The sequence below is a fragment of the Bombina bombina genome, chromosome 4 (genome assembly GCF_027579735.1).
Source record: "Bombina bombina isolate aBomBom1 chromosome 4, aBomBom1.pri, whole genome shotgun sequence".
Classification (NCBI taxonomy): domain Eukaryota; kingdom Metazoa; phylum Chordata; class Amphibia; order Anura; family Bombinatoridae; genus Bombina; species Bombina bombina.
The window spans coordinates 325,304,839-325,330,004 of record NC_069502.1 but is presented as its reverse complement, the minus strand read 5'-3'; the positions used below and the strand labels follow the sequence as shown (position 1 = coordinate 325,330,004).

At 40.6% G+C, this 25,166-nt stretch overlaps 1 long non-coding RNA gene across 1 annotated transcript in view; it reads right to left on the bottom strand.

The window, feature by feature from the left end:
• Positions 1-15,237: 15,237 nt before the first annotated feature.
• LOC128655367 (uncharacterized) overlaps positions 15,238-25,166 on the bottom strand; it is a 31,645-nt gene continuing 21,716 nt past the window's right edge. Inside the window, exon 3 of the long non-coding RNA XR_008401767.1 lies at positions 15,238-15,328. This is a non-coding gene — a long non-coding RNA (uncharacterized LOC128655367). The remainder of the gene's footprint in view (positions 15,329-25,166) is intronic.

The window sequence follows — 25,166 nt, the reverse complement described above, 5'->3', positions numbered from 1 at the left end:
ATATATATATATATATAGATATAGATATATAGATATATATTTTACAAAAACACACACACACATATATATATATATATATACATACATATTTATTTAGGTATACATAGAACACATTCCTCTATGTGAAGAACATTGGAAAGTGAACTATTCATAACGCACAAGTGCAAACTACCACTCCACTCATACTCTAGCTCATTATATGAAGAGTTCTACATAAGCCTTTAATGTATATAAAGATTTAAAATTGATCCAATAGCAAAATAAATCCTATGAAAATAGTGTAAATATAGTTTGTATTATATACACTTTGTGTACTTGTATTTGGTTTGTTTCAACAGTGATTTACATTTATGCAAATATCTAGTAGGTGAACTGGCAAGCCAGCATACAAGTAAATTGCGACCAGTGAACAAGTGAAAGAGCTAAGCCAATTAGAAGAGTTCATAGACATTCCCTGACAAGATGAGGCAACTGCATGTAATTTGAGATCTCCGCTGTGTGTATGTTGGCTTCTGCTTGACAGGAAAAGTTCCACTTTGTGCCAGATACTTTGAATAACAAATGATTACTGCATTCTCACACATATCCTGCCTATCAAAACATGTACAGTGTACACTACTTCAAAAATGTAAGATTCAGCAAGCTGGCAATATAATTGTATTCAAATATGTAAGCTTTGTATTATAAACAAAGTTTTACATTTGGAACTGAGCCACCATTGCTATTCTTTAGCTTATCTTTTTATTTGCACTAGACAGATTTTCCGCCTGTTTCAGACTAAAAATGTAAATTTATATTTTTGTGAGTTTCACAACATATTAATTTAATACTATTTACAGCAGTTACATTTACAAAATATTTATAAATACATCATATTTACACATAATTTACCACTGAGTTTTTACATAAGACCCTTGATACAACTTTTTTTTAAATTAATTTTTTAGTTAATATTCCCTTTCTTTACATTACTGTTCTATTGTGTTGTGTTGTATAATGTAATTAATAATGCAGTAAATAAAACCAATCAAACATATTAGTATGTTTGTTTCAAAGATAATCATTTAACATCCTATATTATAAAAGGCCAAGTGTGTTTGTCCGAAGCTGTCATGCGCAGTAGGACAAACACACCTGGCCTTAGATTGACAGCTGGCACCAAACCTGGACCCTTACAGTGGCGCGTGGCAAACCCTGTTCTCGCGGTGGACACAGTTGATGCAGAGAGATGCTTCTAACTGATCCTCACGCACCACTGTAAGGGTCCAGGTTTGGTGCCAGCTGTCAATATAACTCACGTGCTGCTGCCTAAACTACGGAGCCAGATGTGAATGTAAGCTGATCCTGCACGCCAGTAGTGAGGATCAGCTTAGTAGCATAGTTAGTGGCGTGTGAGGATCAGCTTACATTCACATTTGGCTCCGTAGTTTAGGCAGCAGCACGTGAGTTATATTGACAGCTGGCACCAAACCTGGACCCTTACAGTGGTGCGTGAGGATCAGTTAGAAGCATCTCTCTGCATCAACTGTGTCAACAGAGAACAGGGTTTGCCGGGGATGATGTGGGCGTGTCAGGGACGGGGCCAGGCGTGTCGGGGGCGGGACCAGCGTGTCAGGGGCAGAGCTGGGCGGGCCGCGCGCAGCCGTGTGTACAGGAGAGATAGCTCAAAAGAGGAGGGGGGAGAGATAGCTCAAAAGAGGAGGGGGAAGGGGGGAGAGATAGCTCAAAAGAGGAGGGGGGGGGAAGGGGGGAGAGATAGCTCAAAAGAGGAGGGGGGAAGGGGGGAGAGATAGCTCAAAAGAGGAGGGGGAAGGGGGGAGAGATAGCTCAAAAGAGGAGGGGGAAGGGGGGAGAGATAGCTCAAAAGAGGAGGGGGAAAGGGGGAGAGATTGCTTAAAAGAGGAGGGGGAGGGGGGAGAGAGAGCTCAAAAGAGAGGGGGGGAGAGATAGCTCAAAAGAGGAGGGGGGAAGGGGGGAGAGATAGCTCAAAAGAGGAGGGGGGAGAGATAACTCAAAAGGGGAGGGGGATATATATCTCAAAAGAGGAGTGGGGGAGGGGGAGAGATAGCTCAAAAGAGGAGGGGGGAGAGATAACTCAAAAGGGGAGGGGGAGATATAGCTCAAAAGAGGAGTGGGGGAGGAGGAGAGATAGCTCAAAAGAGGAGGGGGAGAGATAGCTCAAAAGAGGAAGGGGGAGAGATAGCTCAAAAGAGGAGAGGGGGAAGGGGAGAGATAGCTCAAAGGGGGAGGGGGGAGAGATAGCTCAAAAGAGGAGGGGAGGGGGGAGAGGAGGGGGAGAGATAGCTGAAAAGAGGAGGCGGGGAGGGGGGAGAGATAGCTCAAAGGAGGAGGGGGGAGAGATAGCTGAAAAGAGGAGGGAAGGGGGGAGAGATAGCTCAAAGGGGGAGGGGGGAGAGATAGCTCAAAAGAGGAGGGGGAGGGGGAGAGATAGCTCAAAGGGGGAGGGATAGCTCAAAAGAGGAAGGGAGGGGGAGAGAGAGCTCAAAAGAGGAGGGGGAGAGATAGCTCCAAAGAGGAGGGGGAGGGGGGAGAGAGAACTCAAAAGAGGAGTGGGGAGAGAGAGCTCAAAAGAGGAGGGGGGAGAGAAAGAGAACAAAAGAAAGGGGGAGAAAGAGAGAGCAAAAGAAATGGGGGAGATAGAGAGCAAAAGAAAGGGGGGGAGAGAGAGCAAGAGAGGGGGAGAGATCAAGAGAGAGTGGGGGGAGAGATCAAGAGAGAGAGGGGAGAGAGAGGGGAGAGAGCAAGAGAGAGAGGGGAGAGAGCAAGGGGTGGAACCACTGTACTGCAAAAAATGGCCCGTGTACACAGGCTTTAGGACTAGTTATTAATTTAATACTATTTACAGCAGTTACATTTACAAAATATTTATAAATACATAATATTTACACATAATTTACCACTGAGTTTTTACATAAGACCCTTGATACAACTTTTTTTTAAATTAATTTTTTAGTTAATATTCCCTTTCTTTACATTACTGTTCTATTGTGTTGTGTTGTATAATGTAATTAATAATGCAGTAAATAAAACCAATCAAACATATTAGTATGTTTGTTTCAAAGATAATCATTTAACATCCTATATTATAAAAGGCCAAGTGTGTTTCTCTGAAGCTGTCATGCGCAGTAGGACAAACACACCTGGCCTTAGATTGACAGCTGGCACCAAACCTGGACCCTTACAGTGGCGCGTGGCAAACCCTGTTCTCGCGGTGGACACAGTTGATGCAGAGAGATGCTTCTAACTGATCCTCACACACCACAAACTACTCACGCACCACTGTAAGGGTTCAGGTCTGGTGCCAGCTGTCAATATAACTCACGTGCTGCTGCCTAAACTACGGAGCCAGATGTGAATGTAAGCTGATCCTGCACGCCAGTAGTGAGGATCAGCTTAGTAGCATAGTTAGTGGCGTGTGAGGATCAGCTTACATTCACATGTGGCTCCGTAGTTTAGGCAGCAGCACGTGAGTTATATTGACAGCTGGCACCAGACCTGGGCCCTTACAGTGGTGCGTGAGGATCAGTTAGAAGCATCTCTCTGCATCAACTGTGTCCACAGAGAACAGGGTTTGCCGGGGATGATGTGGGCGTGTCAGGGACGGGGCCAGGCGTGTCAGGGGCAGGGCTGGGCGGGCCGTGCGCAGCCGTGTGTACAGGAGAGATAGCTCAAAAGAGGAGGGGGGAGAGATAGCTCAAAAGAGGAGGGGGGAGAGATAGCTCAAAAGAGGAGGGGGAAGGGGGGAGAGATAGCTCAAAAGAGGAGGGGGGAAGGGGGGAGAGATAGCTCAAAAGAGGAGGGGGGAAGGGGGGAGAGATAGCTCAAAAGAGGAGGGGGAAGGGGGGAGAGAAAGCTCAAAAGAGGAGGGGGGAAGGGGGGAGAGATAGCTCAAAAGAGGAGGGGGAAGGGGGGAGAGAGTTCAAAAGAGGAGGGGGAGAGATAGCTCAAAAGAGGAGGGGGAGGGGGGAGAGAGAGCTCAAAATAGGAGTGGGGAGAGAGAGCTCAAAAGAGGAGGGGGGAGAAAGAGAGAGCAAAAGAAAGGGGGAGAAAGAGAGAGCAAAAGAAAGGGGGGGAGAGAGAGAGCAAAAGAAAGGGGGGGAGAGAGAGCAAGAGAGGGGGGAGAGAGCAAGAGAGAGAGGGGAGAGAGCAAGAGAGAGAGGGGAGAGAGCAAGGGGTGGAACCACTGTACTGCAAAAAATGGCCCGTGTACACAAGCTTTAGGACTAGTTAATTATAATCAGTTAAATTCATGAAACATTTGCAAATATATAGCAATCCTATATTATAAAAGACAAGAGTTTGTCTGAAGCCGTCATGCGCAGTTCAGACAAACTCTTGCAGCTGATCGCACGCGCACCCACCCGGCAGCAGCGCGAGGACCCGGCAGCACAGCTGATCAGTGAAACAAAGCAGCGCGAGGACCGGCAAGAAGAGAGAGAGAAGAGAGAGAGAGAGAGAAAGAGAGAGAAAGAGAGAGAGAGAGAGAGAGAAAGAGAGAGAAAGAGAGAGAAAGAGAGAGAAAGAGAGAGAAAGAGAGAGAAAGAGAGAGAAAGAGAGAGAAAGAGAGAGAAAAGAGAGAGAGAAAGAGAGAGAGAAGAGAGAGAAGAGAGAGAAAGAAAGAGAGAAAGAGAGAGAGAAGAGAGAGAAAGAGAGAGAGAAGAGAGAGAGAAGAGAGAGAAAGAGAGAGAGAAAGAGAGAGAGAAGAGAGAGAGAAGAGAGAGAAAGAAGAGAAAGAAGAGAAAGAAGAGAGAGAAGAGAGAGAAAGAAGAGAGAGAGAAGAGAGAGAAAGAAGAGAGAGAAGAGAGAGAAGAGAGAGAAGAGAGAGAAGAGAGAGAAGAGAGAGAAGAGAGAGAAGAGAGAGAAGAGAGAGAAGAGAGAGAGAGAGACCGTGTTGTGTTATATTGTTGTGTTAAATATAACACAACACGGCCCGTGTGAACGGGCTTTAGGACTAGTATTTACATAATTTCCCATGTGACTTTAAGCTCCTTGGAATTATTAGTTTTGGTTCTGTATTGTTGCATACTTCTGTTATCAATGCACTAGAAGAAAAAATATTAGTGCTCATGCTAACCTTTTTATCATCACAATTTTATTATATGTGCTGAAGAAGAAAGCAGAAATAAGACACATTATACATAGTATCTTAATTTATTTGTAACTAACCATCATATTCCGCAGTGGAATAGTTACATTATTATATGTTTATGAGAGTGTGTGTGTTAGCCCAAAAAACACTAACATTTTCTACAGTTTGTAAACCTTTCACAGTACAAGACATATACAAATTATGACCATGTCTGGGCAGATTTCCACCCTGAAAAAGAAATGACAGAAGATAAATACTGTTGCTTTTACAGGTTAGTGTAGAAACAGGAATTTGCCCAGGGGAGAAAATACTTTCAGTTGAAACTATTGTGAAAGATGTTAAAAGTGTCTCAGAGAATGAACTCGTACAATAGGCTGTTTAATATGAGTAAGAAAAAGTGAGCTTATGTTGATCTGTGTTTTTTTAACCTCAGTGATCTAGGGCTAGATAAAGGATATAGACGTTTAAGCTTGTTCTGTTGGAAATAGAATCTGTAATATTACAAAATCTTTTTAGGGGTCAAATGTCCATTTTCTTCATTTTTGAAAATTGCTTTAATACATTGATTTAATTTTGCAGAAAGTCTGTGGTTAATAATAGAGATGTGCGGTTCGTTTCGGATTAATTCGGAAATTCGGAAAATTCGGAGATTCGGATCGATTCGGATTTCCGAATTAAAATACTTCTGAATCTACCGAATGAATCCGAAATAGCTGCCGTATCTCCGAATAAATCCGAATTAGCTCGGTAAAATTCGGCATTTCCCCATAGGAAACAATGGGAGTTTCGGCTGAAAAAAACCTAACACCGCAGCCCCATTGTTTCCTATGGGGAAACACTAAGTCTGCACCTAACACCCTAACATGTACCCCGAGTCTCTAAACACCCCTAATCTAACACTTATTAACCCCTAATCTGCCGCCCCCGCTATCGCTGACACCTGCATTATTTTATTAACCCCTAATTTGCCGACCGAATATCGCCGCCACCTACATTATAGCTATTAACCCCTAATCTGCTGTCCCTAACACCGCCGACCCCTACATTATAGTTATTAACCCCTAATCTGCCCCCCCCAACGTCGCCGCAATCTAACTACAAGTATTAACACCTAATCTGCCGACCCGATATCACCGCCGCCTACATTATAGCTATTAACCCCTAATCTGGTGTCCCTAACACCGCCGACCCCTACATTATAGTTATTAACCCCTAATCTGCCCCCCCCCAACGTCGCCGCAATCTAACTACAAGTATTAACCCCTAATCTGCCGACCGCAAATCGCCACAACTATAATAAATGTATTAACCCCTAAACCGCCGCACTCTCGCCTCGCAAACACTATAATACATTTTATTAACCCCTAATCTGCCCTCCCTAACATCGCCGCCACCTACCTACAATTATTAACCCCTAATCTCCTGCCCCCAACGTCGCCGCTACTATAATGTTTTTAACCCCTAAACCTAAGTCTAACCCTAACACTAACACCCCCTAACTTAAATATAATTTAAATAAAACGAAATAAGTTTACTATAGTTAAATAAATGAATCCTATTTAAAACTAAAGACTTACCTGTAAAATAAACCCTAATATAGCTGCAATATAACTAATAGTTACACTGTAGCTATCTTAGGTTTTATTTTTATTTTACAGGCAACTTTGTATTTATTTTAACTAGGTACAATAGTTATTAAATAGTTAATAACTATTTAATAACTACCTAGCTAAAATAAATACAAATTTACCTGTAAAATAAATCCTAACCTAAGTTACAATTACACCTAACACTACACTATCATTAAATTAATTAAATAAATGAATCCTATTTAAAACTAAATACTTACCTGTAAAATAAACCCTAATATAGCTGCAATATAACTAATAGTTACATTGTAGCTATTTTAGCATTTATATTTATTTTACAGGCAACTTTGTATTTATTTTAACTAGGTACAATAGCTATTAAATAGTTATTGACTAATTAATAGCTACCTAGTTAAAATAATTACAAAATTACCTGTAAAATAAATCCTAACCTAAGTTACAATTAAACCTAACACTACACTATCATTAAATAAATTAACTACAAGTACCTACAATTAAATAAACTAAAGTACAAAAAACCCCCACTAAATTACAAAAAAAAACCCCCACTAAATTACAAAAAATAAAAAAATATTACAAGAATTTTAAACTAATTACACCTAATCTAAGCCCCCTAATAAAATAACAAAGCCCCCCAAAATAAAAAAAAATGCCCTACCCTATACTAAATTACAAAAGTTAACAGCTCTATTACCTTACCAGCCCTGAACAGGGCCCTTTGCGGGGCATGCCCCAAAGAAAACAGCTCTTTTGCCTGTAAAAAAAAAAACACAATCCCCCCCCACATTACAACCCACCACCCACATACCCCTACTCTAACCCAAACCCCCCTTAAATAAACCTAACACTACCCCCCTAAAGATCTCCCTACCTTGAGTCGTGTTCACCCAGCCGGGCCGAAGTCTTCATCCGATGGGGCAGAAGAGGACATCCAGACCGGCAGAAGTCTTCATCCAAGCGGGGCAAGAAGAGGTCTTCCATCCATCATACAAGTACCAAAATACAAACAAACACTAAATTACCAAAAATAATAAAATATTACAATAATTTTAAACTAATTACACCTAATCTAAGCCCCCTACTAGCTATTAATATAGCTTCAATATAACTAATAGTTACATTGTAGCTATTTTAGGATTTATATTTATTTTACAGGCAACTTTGTATTTATTTTAACTAGGTACAATAGTTATTAAATAGTTAATAACTATTTAATAACTACCTAGCTAAAAATAAATCATAACCTAAGTTACAATTACACCTAACACTACACTATCATTAAATTAACTAAATAAATGAATCCTATATAAAACTAAAGACTTACCTGTAAAATAAACCCTAATATAGCTGCAATATAACTAATAGTTACATTGTAGCTAATTTAGCATTTATATTTATTGTACAGGCAACTTTGTATTTATTTTAACTAGGTTCAATAGCTATTAAATAGATATTGACTATTTAATAGCTACCTAGTTAAAATAATTACAAAATTACCTGTAAAATAAATCCTAACCTAAGTTACAATTAAACCTAACACTACACTATCATTAAATAAATTAACTACAAGTACCTACAATTAAATACAATTAAAAAAACTAAACTAAAGTACAAAAACCCCCCCACTAAATTACAAAAAATAAAAAAATATTACAAGAATTTTAAACTAATTACACCTAATCTAAGCCCCCTAATAAAATAACAAAGCCCCCCAAAATAAAAAAATGCCCTATCCTATACTAAATTACAAAAGTTAACAGCTCTATTACCTTACCAGCCCTTAAAAGGGCCTTTTGCTGGGGCATGCCCCAAAGAAAACAGCTCTTTTGCCTGTAAAAAAAAAACACAATACCCCCCCCACATTACAACCCAACACCCACATACCCCTACTCTAACCCAAACCCCCCTTAAATAAACCTAACACTACCCCACTGAAGATTTCCCTACCTTGAGTCGTGTTCACCAAGCCGGGCCAAAGTCTTCTTCCGATGGGGCAGAAGAGGACATCCAGACTGGCAGAAGTCTTCATCCAAGCGGGGCAAGAAGAGGTCTTCCATCTATCAGAAAAGTACCAAAATACAAACAAACACTAAATTACCAAAAATAATAAAATATTACAATAATTTTAAACTAATTACACCTAATCTAAGCCCCCTACTAGCTATTAATATAGCTACAATATAACTAATAGTTACATTGTAGCTATTTTAGGATTTATATTTATTTTACAGGCAACTTTGTATTTATTTTAACTAGGTACAATAGATATTAAATAGTTAATAACTATTTAATAACTACCTAGCTAAAATAAATACAAATTTACCTGTAAAATAAACCCTAACCTAAGTTACAATTACACCTAACACTACACTGTCATTAAATTAACTAAATAAATTAATCCTATATAAAACTAAAGACTTACCTGTAAAATAAACCCTAATATAGCTACAATATAACTAATAGTTACATTGTAGCTATTTTAGCATTTATATTTATTTTACAGGCAACTTTGTATTTATTTTAACTAGGTACAATAGCTATTAAATAGATAATTACTGTTTAATAGCTACCTAGTTAAAATAATTACAAAATTACCTGTAAAATAAATCCTAACCTAAGTTACAATTAAACCTAACACTACACTATCATTAAATAAATTAACTACAAGTACCTACAATTAAATACAATTAAATAAACTAAACTAAAGTACAAAAACCCCCCCACTAAATTACAAAAAATAAAAAAATATTACAAGAATTTTAAACTAATTACACCTAATCTAAGCCCCCTAATAAAATAACAAAGCCCCCCAAAATAAAAAAAAATGCCCTACCCTATACTAAATTACAAAAGTTAACAGCTCTATTACCTTACCAGCCCTGAACAGGGCCCTTTGCGGGACATGCCCCAAAGAAAACAGCTCTTTTGCCTGTAAAAAAAACCACAATACCCCGCCCACATTACAACCCACCACCCACATACCCCTACTCTAACCCAAACCCCCCTTAAATAAATCTAACACTACCCCCTGAAGATCTCTCTACCGTGTCTTCACCCAGCGGGCCAAAGTCTTCATCCGATCGGGCAGAAGAGGACATCCAGACCGGCAGAAGTCTTCATCCAAGCGGGGCAAGAAGAGGTCTTCCATCCATCAGAAGTCTTGATCCAGGCGGCATCTTCTCTGTTCATCCATCCGGAGCGGAGCGGCAGGATCCTGAAGACATCCCACGCAGAGCATCCTCTTCTTTCTTGATCCGACGACTAAGTGACTGTACCTTTAAGTGACGTCATCCAAGATGGCGTCCCTTGAATTCCGATTGGCTGATAGGATTCTATCAGCCAATCGGAATTAAGGTAGGAAAAATCTGATTGGCTGATTCAATCAGCCAATCAGATTCAAGTTCAATCCGATTGGCTGATCCAATCAGCCAATCAGATTGACCTCGCATTCTATTGGCTGTTCCGATCAGCCAATAGAATGCGAGGTCAATCTGATTGGATCAGCCAATCGGATTGAACTTGAATCTGATTGGCTGATTGAATCAGCCAATCATATTTTTCCTACCTTAATTCCGATTGGCTGATAGAATCCTATCAGCCAATCGGAATTCAAGGGACGCCATCTTGGATGACGTCACTTAAAGGTACAGTCACTTAGTCGTCGGATCAAGAAAGAAGAGGATGCTCTGCGTGGGATGTCTTCAGGATGCTGCCGCGCCGCTCCGCTCCGGATGGATGAACAGAGAAGATGCCGCCTGGATCAAGACTTCTGATGGATGGAAGACCTCTTCTTGCCCCGCTTGGATGAAGACTTCTGCCGGTCTGGATGTCCTCTTCTGCCCGATCGGATGAAGACTTTGGCCCGCTGGGTGAAGACACGGTAGAGAGATCTTCAGGGGGTAGTGTTAGGTTTATTTAAGGGGGGTTTGGGTTAGAGTAGGGGTATGTGGGTGGTGGGTTGTAATGTGGGGGGGGTATTGTGTTTTTTTTTACAGGCAAAAGAGCTGTTTTCTATGGGGCATGCCCCCGCAAAAGGCCCTTTTAAGGGCTGGTAAGGTAATAGAGCTGATTACTTTTGTAATTTAGTATAGGGTAGGGCATTTTTTGATTTTGGTGGGCTTTGTTATTTTATTAGGGGGCTTAGATTAGGTGTAATTAGTTTAAAATTCTTGTAATTTTTTTTATTTTTTGTAATTTAGTGTTTGTTTTTTTGTACTTTAGTTTAGTTTATTTCATTGTATTTAATTGTAGGTACTTGTAGTTAATTTATTTAATGATAGTGTAGTTTTAGGTTTAATTGTAACTAAGGTTAGGATTTATTTTACAGGTAATTTTGTAATTATTTTAACTAGGTAGCTATTAAACAGTAAATATCTATTTAATAGCTATTGTACCTAGTTAAAATAAATACAAAGTTGCCTGTAAAATAAATATAAATGCTAAAATAGCTACAATATAACCATTAGTTATATTGTAGCTATATTAGGGTTTATTTTACAGGTAAGTCTTTAGTTTTATATAGGATTCATTTATTTAGTTAATTTAATGACAGTGTAGTGTTAGGTGTAATTGTAACTTAGGTTAGTTTTTATTTTACAGGTAAATTTGTATTTATTTTAGCTAGGTAGTTATTAAATAGTTATTAACTATTTAATAGCTATTGTACCTAGTTAAAGTAAATACAAAGTTGCCTGTAAAATAAATATAAATCCTAAAATAGCTACAATGTAACTATTAGTTATATTGTAGCTATATTAATAGCTAGTAGGGGGCTTAGATTTGGTGTAATTAGTTTAAAATTATTGTAATATTTTATTATTTTTGGTAATTTAGTGTTTGTTTGTTTTTTTGTACTTTTCTGATGGATGGAAGACCTCTTCTTGCCCCGCTTGGATGAAGACTTCTGCCCGGCTTGGTGAACACGACTCAAGGTAGGGAGATCTTCAGGGGGGTAGTGTTAGGTTTATTTAAGGGGGGTTTGGGTTAGAGTAGGGGTATGTGGGTGTTGGGTTGTAATGTGGGGGGGGTATTGTGTTTTTTTTTTACAGGCAAAAGAGCTGTTTTCTTTGGGGCATGCCCCCGCAAAAGGCCCTTTTAAGGGCTGGTAAGGTAATAGAGCTGTTAACTTTTGTAATTTAGTATAGGGTAGGGCATTTTTTTTATTTTGGGGGGCTTTGTTATTTTATTAGGGGGCTTAGATTAGGTGTAATTAGTTTAAAATTCTTGTAATATTTTTTTATTTTTTGTAATTTAGTGGGGGGGTTTTTGTACTTTAGTTTAGTTTTTTAATTGTATTTAATTGTAGGTACTTGTAGTTAATTTATTTAATGATAGTGTAGTGTTAGGTTTAATTGTAACTTAGATTAGGATTTATTTTACAGGTAATTTTGTAATTATTTTAACTAGGTAGCTATTAAATAGTCAATATCTATTTAATAGCTATTGAACCTAGTTAAAATAAATACAAAGTTGCCTGTACAATAAATATAAATGCTAAAATAGCTACAATGTAACTATTAGTTATATTGCAGCTATATTAGGGTTTATTTTACAGGTAAGTCTTTAGTTTTATATAGGATTCATTTATTTAGTTAATTTAATGATAGTGTAGTGTTAGGTGTAATTGTAACTTAGGTTATGATTTATTTTACAGGTAAAATTGTATTTATTTTAGCTAGGTAGTTATTAAATAGTTATTAACTATTTAATAACTATTGTACCTAGTTAAAATAAATACAAAGTTGCCTGTAAAATAAATATAAATCCTAAAATAGCTACAATGTAACTATTAGTTATATTGTAGCTATATTAATAGCTAGTAGGGGGCTTAGATTAGGTGTAATTAGTTTAAAATTATTGTAATATTTTATTATTTTTGGTAATTTAGTGTTTGTTTGTATTTTGGTACTTGTATGATGGATGGAAGACCTCTTCTTGCCCCGCTTGGATGAAGACTTCTGCCGGTCTGGATGTCCTCTTCTGCCCCATCGGATGAAGACTTCGGCCCGGCTGGGTGAACACGACTCAAGGTAGGGAGATCTTCAGTGGGGTAGTGTTAGGTTTATTTAAGGGGGGTTTGGGTTAGAGTAGGGGTATGTGGGTGGTGGGTTGTAATGTGGGGGGGGGATTGTGTTTTTTTTTTACAGGCAAAAGAGCTGTTTTCTTTGGGGCATGCCCCGCAAAGGGCCCTGTTCAGGGCTGGTAAGGTAATAGAGTTGTTAACTTTTGTAATTTAGTATAGGTTAGGGCATTTTTTTTATTTTGGGGGGCTTTGTTATTTTATTAGGGGGCTTAGATTAGGTGTAATTAGTTTAAATTCTTGTAATATTTTTTTATTTTTTGTAATTTAGTGTTTGTTTTTTTTTGTAATTTAGTGGGGGGTTTTTGTACTTTAGTTTATTTAATTGTAGATAATTGTAGGTACTTGTAGTTAATTTATTTAATGATAGTGTAGTGTTAGGTTTAATTGTAACTTAGGTTAGGATTTATTTTACAGGTAATTTTGTAATTATTTTAACTAGGTAGCTATTAATTAGTCAATAACTATTTAATAGCTTTTGTACCTAGTTAAAATAAATACAAAGTTGCCTGTAAAATAAATATAAATGCTAAAATAGCTACAATGTAACTATTAGTTATATTGCAGCTATATTAGGGTTTATTTTACAGGTAAGTATTTAGTTTTAAATAGGATTCATTTATTTAATTAATTTAATGATAGTGTAGTGTTAGGTGTAATTGTAACTTAGGTTAGGATTTATTTTACAGGTAAATTTGTATTTATTTTAGCTAGGTAGTTATTAAATAGTTATTAACTATTTAATAAATATTGTACCTAGTTAAAATAAATACAAAGTTGCCTGTAAAATAAAAATAAAACCTAAGATAGCTACAATGTAACTATTAGTTATATTGCAGCTATATTAGGGTTTATTTTACAGGTAAGTCTTTAGTTTTAAATAGGATTCATTTATTTAACTATAGTAAACTTATTTCGTTTTATTTAAATTATATTTAAGTTAGGGGGTGTTAGTGTTAGGGTTAGACTTAGGTTTAGGGGTTAATAACCTTATTATAGTAGCGGTGACGTTGGGGGCAGGAGATTAGGGGTTAATAATTGTAGGTAGGTGGCGGCGATGTTAGGGAGGGCAGATTAGGGGTTAATAAAATGTATTATAGTGTTTGCGAGGCGGGAGTGCGGCGGTTTAGGGGTTAATACATTTATTATAGTGGCGGCGATTTGCGGTCGGCAGATTAGGGGTTAATACTTGTAGTTAGATTGCGGCGACGTTGGGGGGGCAGATTAGGGGTTAATAACTATAATGTAGGGGTCGTTGGTGTTAGGGACACCAGATTAGGGGTTAATAGCTATAATGTAGGCGGCGGCGATATCGGGTCGGCAGATTAGGGGTTAATACTTGTAGTTAGATTGCGGCGACGTTGGGGGGGCAGATTAGGGGTTAATAACTATAATGTAGGGGTCGTTGGTGTTAGGGACACCAGATTAGGGGTTAATAGCTATAATGTAGGCGGCGGCGATATCGGGTCGGCAGATTAGGGGTTAATATTTGTAGTTAGATTGCGGCGACGTTGGGGGGGGGCAGATTAGGGGTTAATAACTATAATGTAGGGGTCGGCGGTGTTAGGGACAGCAGATTAGGGGTTAATAGCTATAATGTAGGTTGCGGCGATATCCGATCGGCAGATTAGGGGTTAAATAATGTTATTATAGGGTTTGCGATGTGGGGGGGCCTCGGTTTAGTGGTTCATAGGTAGTTTATGGGTGTTAGTGACTTAGTGTACTAAAACATACCGAATTTCGGAACCGAATAAAACCGAATTCAGCCGAATCCGAATAAATCCGAAACGAATTTATTCGGATCTGAATAAATCCGAAACGAATTTATTCAAATTTTGCCGAATCCGATTCGATCCGAAACGAAATTCGAAAAGTCCGAATCGATCCGAACCGAAAACGAACCGAATTTTTTAGCCGTGCACATGTCTAGTTAATAAGAAATGCTTTGCAAACGCATGAATTTTAGATGCAAAAATGTTCTTGAGATTTCAAGATTGTTTTGGGATGAGATGTGAAAGTTGGGAATCAATCACTAAGGGGGAAAATAGGGTCTGAAACTCAAACGGTTCTTCATTAAAATTATTAGCTTACTTAAAGAGGGCAAAAAATACTACCTAAAAAAAACATGGGTTTGAAATGATAAATCAAGAGAAATTCCTTTTTTCGCTTGGAGAAGTTCTTCATAATCTGCCCCAGTTCGCCTTCCAAACAGCGCAAATTATTATGTGCAACTTTTTGATAAATTGATATCAAGTCCTAGGAGACAAGAAAAAAAAAGAGGCACCCTTGGTGCAATATCTTAAGAAATACAGGTGAAGCAATGATGTACAGTGAAAGTCAGGTACTCACAAACAGAATTGCACATCCAGTGCAATAATTCACATGCCGAAGCTTCGGAGCCGCTCGGCTGTCTCAGAAGGATCCAACGAGGTGATTGGGCCACAGTGGGGGCTCGTCTCCTGTTGACGTTACAGTTTCCGGTTTCGGCAAAAGATTGCGGCCAATGAAGGGGTAGCGCTGTGACGGTGTCTACCAAATACAAACTCCAAGAAGTATGTTAAGTAATAAATTGAAGAGCAAGGATCAAGTAAAAGGATGGATTTATTAAAACATATAAAAAGTGTTGCATAGCAATGCGTTTCTCGGCACAATACGCCGTTTTATCAAGCTATATACTACCTACTGATACCTTGCTCTATTTGTAGATTTCATACAACCAATCAAAAGCATCTATGAATTACACACCCACTTGCACAGCATTTCCTTAATAAATTTGTGCGCACTCTTTAAGGTCAAGCTGCAGAGAACTTGGAGGATAATACAAAGGAGAATTCTCCTAGCCCTTGATAAATTTTGCCCAAAGTATGTCTGGGCATTGTTTTAATTGTTCCATACGACCACTGTTAATATTATTATTATTATTATTATTATTATTATTATTATTATTATTATTATTAAAATTATCCTATATTATAAAATTCCAAGTGTGTTTGTCCAAAGCTGTCATGCGCAGTAGGACAAACACACCTGACCTTAGATTGACAGCTGGCACCAGACCTGGACCCTTACAGTGGCGCATGGCAAACCCTGTTCTCGCGGTGGACACAGTTGATGCAGAGAGATGCTTCTAACTGATCCTCGCGCGCCACAAACTACTCACGCACAACTGTAAGGGTCCAGGTCTGGTGCCAGCTGTCAATATAACTCACGTGCTGCTGCCTAAACTACGGAGCCAGATGTGAATGTAAGCTGATCCTGCGCGCCAGTAGTGAGGCATAGTTAGTGGCGTGTGAAGATCAGCTTACATTCACATGTGGCTCCGTAGTTTAGGCAGCAGCACGTGAGTTATATTGACAGCTGGCACCAGACCTGGACCCTTAAAGTGGTGCGTGAGGATCAGTTAGAAGCATCAACTGTGTGTCCACAGAGAACAGGGTTTGCCGGGGATGATGTGGGCGTATCGGGTGCGGGGCCATGCGTGTCGGGCCACGCGCGGCCGTGTGTACAGGAGAGATAGCTCAAAAGAGGAGGGGGGAGAGATAGCTCAAAAGAGGAGGGGGGGAGAGATAGCTCAAAAGAGGAGGGGGGGAGAGATAGCTCAAAAGAGGAGGGGGAAGGGGGGAGAGATAGCTCAAAAGAGGAGGGGGGAAGGGGGGGAGAGATAGCTCAAAAGAGGAGGGGGGAAGGGGGGAGAGATAGCTCAAAAGAGGAGGGTGAAGGGGGGAGAGATAGCTCAAAAGAGGAGGGGGAAGGGGGGAGAGATTGCTCAAAAGAGGAGGGGGAAGGGGGGAGAGATTGCTCAAAAGAGGAGGGGGAGGGGGAGAGAGAGCTCAAAAGAGGAGGGGGGGAGAGATAGCTCAAAAGAGGTGGGGGGAGGGGGAGAGATAGCTCAAAAGAGGAGGGGGGAGAGATAACTCAAAAGGGGAGGGGGGAGACATATCTCAAAAGAGGAGTGGGGGAGGGGGAGAGATAGCTCAAAAGAGGAGGGGGGAGAGATAGCTCAAAAGAGGAAGGGGGAGAGATAGCTCAACAGCGGAGAGGGGGAGGGGGAGAGATAGCTCAAAGGGGGAGGGGGGAGAGATAGCTCAAAAGAGGAGGCGGGGAGGGGGGAGAGATAGCTCAAAAGAGGAAGGGAGGGGGGAGAGATAGCTCAAAGGGGGAGGGGGGAGAGATAGCTCAAAAGAGGAGGGGGGAGGGGGGAGAGATAGCTCAAAATAGGAGGGGGAGGGGGGAGAGAGAGCTCAAAAGAGGAGGGGGGAGGGAGGAGAGAGAGCTCAAAAGAGGAGGTTAGAGGGGAGAGAGAGAGCTCAAAAGAGGAGGGGGGAGAGATAGCTCAAAAGAGGAGGGGGAGAGATAGCTCAGAAGAGGAGGGGGGAGGGGGGAGAGATAGCTCAAAAGAGGAGGGGGAGAGGGGGAGAGATAGCTCAGAAGAGGAGGGTGAGAGATAGCTCAAAAGAGGAGGGGGAGAGATAGCTCAAAAGAGGAGGGGGGAGGGGGAGAGATAGCTCAAAAGAGGAGGGGGAGAGATAGCTCAAAAGAGGAGGGGGAGGGGGAGAGATAGCTCAAAAGAGGAGGGGGAGAGGGGGAGAGATAGCTCAGAAGAGGAGGGTGAGAGATAGCTCAAAAGAGGAGGGGGAGAGATAGCTCAAAAGAGGAGGGGGAGGGGGAGAGATAGCTCAAAAGAGGAGGGGGAGAGATAGCTCAAAAGAGGAGGGGGAGGGGGAGAGATAGCGCAAAAGAGGAGGGGGAGGGGGGAGAGATAGTTCAAAAGAGGGGGGGGAAGCAAAAGAGGGGGAGAGCAAAAGAGAGGGGTGGAGGGAGACGGCAAAAGAGAGGGGGGGGAGAGAGACGGCAAAAGAGAGGGGGGAGGGAGACAGCAAAAGAGAGGGGGCGGGAGACGGCAAAAGAGTGGGGGAGACAGCAAAAGAGAGGAGGGAGGGAGAGCAAAAGAGAGGGGAGGGAGACAGCAAAATATAGGGGAGGGAGATAGCAAAAGAAAGGAGAGAGAGAGCGCAAAAGAAAGGGGGGAGAGAGAAAGAGAGCAAAAGAAAGGGGAGAGTGTGAGAGCAAAATAAAGGGGAAAGAGCGAGAGCAAAAGAAAGGGGAGAGAGAGAGAGCAAAAGAAAGTGGGGGAGAGAGAGAGAGCAAAAGAAAGTGGGGAGAGAGAGCAAAAGAAAGTGGGGAGAGAAAGAGAACAAAAGAAAGGGGGAGAAAGAGAGAGCAAAAGAAAGGGGAGAGAGAGCAAAAGAAAGGGGGGGAGAGAGAGCAAGAGAGGGGGGAGAGAGCAAGAGAGAGTGGGGAGAGAGCAAGAGAGAGAGGGGAGAGAGCAAGGGGTGGAACCATTGTACTGCAAAAAATGGCCCGTGTACACGGGCTTTAGAACTAGATAATATTATACTTGGATGTGATTTTGTGTATAACTGTATATTTATTTATTTGTGAAATTACATGGTATAAAACTGCAACAGGATTCCACTATTTTTACCTGATCTTAAACTTTGTAGAATATGGTGACACCAAGGGCAGAGACAAAAAAAGAGAAAGTTTGATAGGTCAAAACCATTGATTTGGGCTTTATCCATGGAACTTTTCAGAATGTAGCGCTGTATCTTTTGTTTGTGAGAATAGTACAGCTGTTGTCTTTGGGTATACAATATTAAAGGGATAGTATAGTCAAAATTAAACTTTCATGATTCAGATAGAGCATGATTTTTTAAGCATCTTTCTAATTTACCCCTATTATCAATTTTTCTTCGTTCCCTTGGTATCTTTATTTAAAAAGCTGGAATGTAAGCTTAGAAGCCGGCACATTTTTGGTTCAGCACCTGAGTTGCGCTTGCTGAACCAAATATGGTCCGGATCCTAAGCTTACTTTCCAGCTTTTTTTAAATAAAGATACCAAGAGAACCAATAAAAATTGATCATAGGGGTAAATTAGAAAGATGCTTAAAATGGCATGCTCTATCTGAATCATGAAAGTTTATTTTTGACTAGACTATCCCTTTAATGGACAAGATTAAAAATATAAGATTAAAAACTATTAACAGGAAGCAGAGAGGTCTAGGCATTAATCTGGGTGGTACAAAGGTAAATAGGCTTGGGTTTGTTTGAGCACAAGGCTCTGCTCACTTTGTGTAGTTTGGCAACGTCAGCCTGAAGCAGTAATGGGGATGAATCATGGAGATAGTGGTTTAGAGGCACAGTTTCTCAATGTCCCCAGTTTGTGAAATCTGAATATTAATAGGCTACAAAAACAGAATTTATGCTTACCTGATAAATTACTTTCTCCAACGGTGTGTCCGGTCCACGGCGTCATCCTTACTTGTGGGATATTCTCTTCCCCAACAGGAAATGGCAAAGAGCCCAGCAAAGCTGGTCATATGATCCCTCCTAGGCTCCGCCTGTCAGCCGTATTTAGTCAGTTCAGGATTTAACCCAACTGCTAGCGTGGATATTAAAACACACGCTAGCACACTGAGAAATATCCAGGACGTGACCCACTCAGGAAACAAAATAAGCAGGGTATCAGAACTTCCCAAAAGAATATTAATTCAAAATATCTTCTTGAGGATAGAATTATTTTACAGGAGATAGCATTCCTTTCTCAGAAAAATAGAAACAAACAAAGCTTATGTCCCTTTAAGCAGGTTGATAGTGGATAAATGAATATGCTTCTTTCTTGCAGGTTTGCAACAAACTAAGAATGTCCCTTTAAGCAGGTTGATAGCAAACAAAATAATAATGTCCTTTTAGCAGAAATAAAGCAAACAAAAATAAAGTCCCTTTAAGCAGGTGTCCGCAAACAAATGTTAATGTCCTTTAAAGCAAGATTGTAAGCAAACAAATGATAATGTCCTTATTAGCAGGATTAAAGCAAACAAAGATAATGTCCCTTTAAGCAGGTGTCAGCAAACAAATGATAATGTCCTTTTAAGCAAGATTGTAAGCAAACAAATGATAAGGTCCTTATTAGCAGGGTTAAAGCAAACAAAGATAATGTCCCTTTAAGCAGGTGTCCGCAAACAAGTGATAATGTCCTTTTAAGCAAGATTGTAAGCAAACAAATGATAATGTCCTTATTAGCAGGATTAAAGCAAACAAGATAATGTCCCTTTAAGCAGGTGTCAGCAAACAAATGATAATGTCCTTTTAAGCAAGATTGTAAGCAAACAAATGATAAGGTCCTTATTAGCAGGATTAAAGCAAACAAAGATAATGTCCCTTTAAGTAGGTGTCAGCAAACAAATGATAATGTCCTTTTAGGCAGGTTAGCAGGATTAAAGCAAACAAGAGGCATTGGCAAAACAAAGTCGAGGAGGATAGGGTCAGGTTTCAAAATTGTACTCACTCAGACAGGGACCGGCAGAAGAGAGAAAGCGAAAACAAACGGGCACCGATTAAATCTCCCGCCGAGATTTTAAAGGCAGAGAGAGGCCGCCACGTCATAGGGGTTGTCAGAGAATGCGTCACGTTGCCTAGCAACGTGACGTAGAACCCCAGAAGAGATCCGGGAGCCGCGGCGACACGGCGATGAACGGTGAATTCATGACATCACCCCCCCCCTCAAGGACCCCTCCGGGGGACAGGACCAGGCCTAGTAGGGTGGAACTTGTGAAAGGCCTTAATTAAGGCAGGGGCATGCACCTGCCGGGCAGGTTCCAAGGATCGTTCAGTAACAGGATAACCTTTCCAATGAATGAGATAATACAGTTTCTTCCCACGAAGTTTGGAATCCAGGATGTGACTGACCTCAAATTCAGGTAGGCCTTGAATCAAAAGAGGTGGAGGTTTGAGCAGAGGTTTAGAATACCCATTAGATAATACAGGTTTCAAAAGAGATACGTGAAATACCGGATGGGCTTTGAGGGTCTTGGGCAGAGCAATTCGGTAAGCAGTAGGACATACTTGACCCAGTATTCGGAAAGGACCCACATATCTTGGCCCCAATTTGGTGGAAGGCTGTTTGAGGCGAAGATGACGTGAAGAAACCCAAACCTTATCGCCAGGCCGATATTTGGGAGCCCTCCGTCGCCGAAGATCAGAATAGAACTTATAACGTTCAGAAGCCTTGGAAAGAAGAAGGCGTATTTTCTTCCAATGACGAGTTAACCTCCTGGCGGATAGATCAGAAGCAGGATTTTCAGTGGAAGAGGTGTGTAGAGGAAACGTTCTGGGTTGAAATCCATAGGCTGCATGAAAAGGAGAGGTTCGAAGAGAGGAGTTGTAACGTGTGTTATGAGCCAATTCTGCTAGTGGAAGGTAACCAGTCCAATTAGAATGATGATGATCCACATAATGCCTCAAATAAGTTTCAAGGCACTGGTTAACCCTTTCGGTTTGGCCATTAGACTCCGGATGATGTGACGTAGACAAAGAGATAGTTGTTCCAAAGTGTTTGCAGAGTGATCTCCAAAACCGAGAAACAAATTGTACTCCTCTATCCGAAACAATGTTCAGAGGGAAGCCATGTAATCTCACAATGTGTAAGAGAAAAAGTTCGGAAAGTCTTTTGGCAGATGGTAAACCAGGTAAAGGAATGAAGTGAGCTGTCTTAGAGAACCTGTCAACAACCACCCAGATAGTGTTGTTTCCAGCTGAAAGAGGAAGATCGGTAATAAAATCCATGGATAAATGGGTCCAAGGCTGATGAGGAATGGGTAACGGTTGAAGCAAACCGGAGGGAAGTTGACGAGGAGTCTTATTGCTGGCACACTGTGTACATACTGAGACATAATCTGTAACATCTTGAGACAGAGTAGGCCACCAGACATGTTGCTTGAGCTTTCGAGCGGTGTTACTGATGCCAGGATGTCCAGAGAGAGGACTGTCATGAGCCCAATATAGAATCTTGGAACGAAGACGTTTAGGAACAAAGAGTAGGCCATCAGGAGGTTTGCAAGACAAAGGAAGATCCTTTTGAGCAGATTGTAAGTCATGTAACCACGAGGTTGATAACTGGGCTAAGACTTTATGAGGTTGAAGTATGGTACCAGTTTCAGGAGTTGAAGTGTCTTGAAATTGTCTGGAAAGGGCGTCAGCCTTGATGTTCTTAGAACCGGGAATATAAGACAGATTGTAATGAAAACGTGAGAAGAACAAAGACCAACGTGCTTGTCTGGAGTTCAGTCGTTTGGCCGTTTGAAGATAGAGAAGGTTTTTATGATCTGTGAATATAGTAAACGGCAAAGAAGTGCCTTCCAACCAATGCCTCCATTCATCCAGTGCCATTTTAATAGCAAGTAACTCCTTATTACCTACATCATAATTTAATTCAGAAGGAGAAAATTTCTTGGAGAAGAATCCCACAGGGTGGATCTTTCCTGTGTCAGGTATACGTTGGGAAAGAACAGCCCCAGCAGCAACTGATGAAGCATCCACTTCAAGAATAAATTGAAAATCCGGATTTGGGTGACGCAGGATAGGTGCAGAAGAGAAAGCTTTTTTGAGAGAATCAAAAGCTTCAACAGCTTCAGGAGGCCAATCTTTACAGTTTTGTCCTTTCCTGGTGAGAGACGAAAGAGGTGACGTTATAGTAGCAAAACCTTTGATGAATTTCCTGTAATAACTGGCAAATCCCAGGAAACGTTGCAGAGCTTTAAGAGAATCAGGTTTAGGCCACTCCAAAATGGCAGAGAGTTTAGTTGGATCCATTTCAAATCCTGATTCAGAGATTACATATCCCAAAAAGGGAATGGACCTTTGATGAAAAGAACATTTCTCCAGTTTGGCAAATAGATGGTTATCTCTTAAACGTTGAAGTACTTTCCTGACGTGATGTATATGATCTTGGTAGTTCTGAGAAAAAATTAATATATCGTCAAGGTAAATGATAACAAAAATATTCAAGAAATCCCGAAAAATCTCATTCACGAAGTGTTGAAAAACAGCAGGGGCATTACACAGCCCAAACGGCATGACAAGATACTCATAATGCCCAAATCGAGTGTTAAAGGCTGTCTTCCACTCATCACCCTTGCGCATACGGATAAGATTGTATGCTCCACGGAGATCGAGCTTGGTAAAAATGGTGGAACCTTGAAGATATGTGAATAATTCAGGTATTAGGGGTAAAGGATAACTGTTCTTGATGGTGATTTGATTTAACCCTCTGTAATCGATACAAGGTCACAGTCCGCCATCCTTCTTTCCCACAAAGAAGAACCCAGCCCCTACAGGAGAAGAGGAGGGTCGAATGAATCCTCTGGCCAAATTATCTTTGATATATTCTTCCAAGGCTACATTTTCAGGCCTAGAAAGTGGGTAAGTTTTGCCTCGAGGATAAGGAGCTCCAGGGAGAAGATCAATAGGGCAATCAAATGAACGGTGAGGAGGAAGACGTTCTGCTTCTTTTTTAGAAAAGACATCGACAAAATCTTGATACTGCGTGGGTAGAGGACCAGAAGTATCGGTAGTAAGAGCAATAGTGAGTGGTATTTTAGTAAGTGGTTGAAGACAGTTAGTATGGCAAGATAATCCCCAGGAGGTGAGTTCACCATGGGTCCAAGAAAAGGTAGGATTATGTAACTGAAGCCAAGGAAGACCCAGGATTATGGGAAATTGAGGAGTAGTAATCACATCAAAACATATCCTCTCACAATGAAGTACTCCGACAGAAAAAAGTATGGGTATAGTAGTAAACTGGATGAGTCCGGAACCCAAAGGATCTCCACTAACAGTAGAGACGGAAACTGAAAACTTCTTTCTTAGTAAGGGAATAGTGTGAGTAGACACAAAAGTGGAGTCAATGAACACTCCTCCAGCACCAGAATCAATAAGAGCTTGGGTATGAATCTTGTTATCACCCAATTGAAGGGTTACAGGAACAAAGAGTTTATTAAAGAGGGAATGAACTTGTTTTTGGCTTAACTTAGTTCCCTGGACAGAAGTTAAGCCCTGGCTTTTACTGGCCTGGTAGGACAATCCCTTAATAAATGCCCTTTAAGGCCACAGTATAGACACAGGCCAAGAGAACGTCTTCTCAAACGCTCAGTTTCGGTTAATTTTATGGTTCCTACTTCCATAGGTTCAGCTTGATCAGGAGAAGGAGAGGCAGTTGTTACCGGGTTAGAAAAACGAGGAGCCAGACGAAAAGGAGTTCGAGTTGAGGACCTCTGATTTCTTTCTCTTTCTTGTTGGCGTTCACGGTATCTAGAATCAAGACTGATGCAAAGATTTATTAAGGCTTCTAGGGAGTCTGGAAGTTCCCGATACACCAATTCATCTTTGAGACGTTCTGAAAGTCCTTTGCGAAAAGCTGCTCTAAGAGCTCCCTGATTCCAATTAGTTTCAGATGCAAGAGTGCGGAACTCAATGGCATATTGAGACACTGATTGACCACCCTGACGTAGGTCTAATAGAGAAGCTTCAGCAGCGGAAGTCCTTCCAGGTTTGTCAAACACGTTAGAAAAAACAGAAAGAAAAGCATCCACATCCTGAAGTATAAGATCATCTTTTTCTAACAGAGGTGATACCCAGGCCAAAGCTCTTCCTTTCATTAAGGAAATAAGGAATGTAATCCGAGATGAGGGAGTAGCAAAAAGGGTAGGACTGTTACGAAAGTGAAGTCGACATTGATTCAAAAAACCCCTACAATCTTCAGGATTCCCATCATATTTATCTGGAAGAGGAATCCTAGGACTCAAATGTCCTTGTGATTGGTTGTTGGGAATAGGAGGATTAGATGCCTCAATGTTAGGATTGGGAGGGATAGGAGCAACCAAGCTCTGTAATAATGTAGTGATTTGATCCAGCTTAGTATCCAAGGATTGCAAGTGGGTAGCATGAGATCCCAGTAACTGTCCCTGGTGAGTCACGGCCATGGATAATTCAGTGGGGTCCATTTATGGCCCGTTTGTAATGTCAGCCATATTTAGTCAGTTCAGGATTTAACCCAACTGCTAGCGTGGATATTAAAACACACGCTAGCACACTGAGAAATATCCAGGACGTGACCCACTCAGGAAACAAAATAAGCAGGGTATCAGAACTTCCCAAAAGAATATTAATTCAAAATATCTTCTTGAGGATAGAATTATTTTACTGGAGATAGCGTTCCTTTCTCAGAAAAATAGAAACAAACAAAGCTTATGTCCCTTTAAGCAGGTTGATAGTGGATAAATGAATATGCTTCTTTCTTGCAGGTTTGCAACAAACTAAGAATGTCCCTTTAAGCAGGTTGATAGCAAACAAAATAATAATGTCCTTTTAGCAGAAATAAAGCAAACAAAAATAAAGTCCCTTTAAGCAGGTGTCCGCAAACAAATGTTAATGTCCTTTAAAGCAGGATTGTCAGCAAAGAAATGATAATGTCCTTATTAGCAGGATTAAAGCAAACAAAGATAATGTCCCTTTAAGCAGGTGTCAGCAA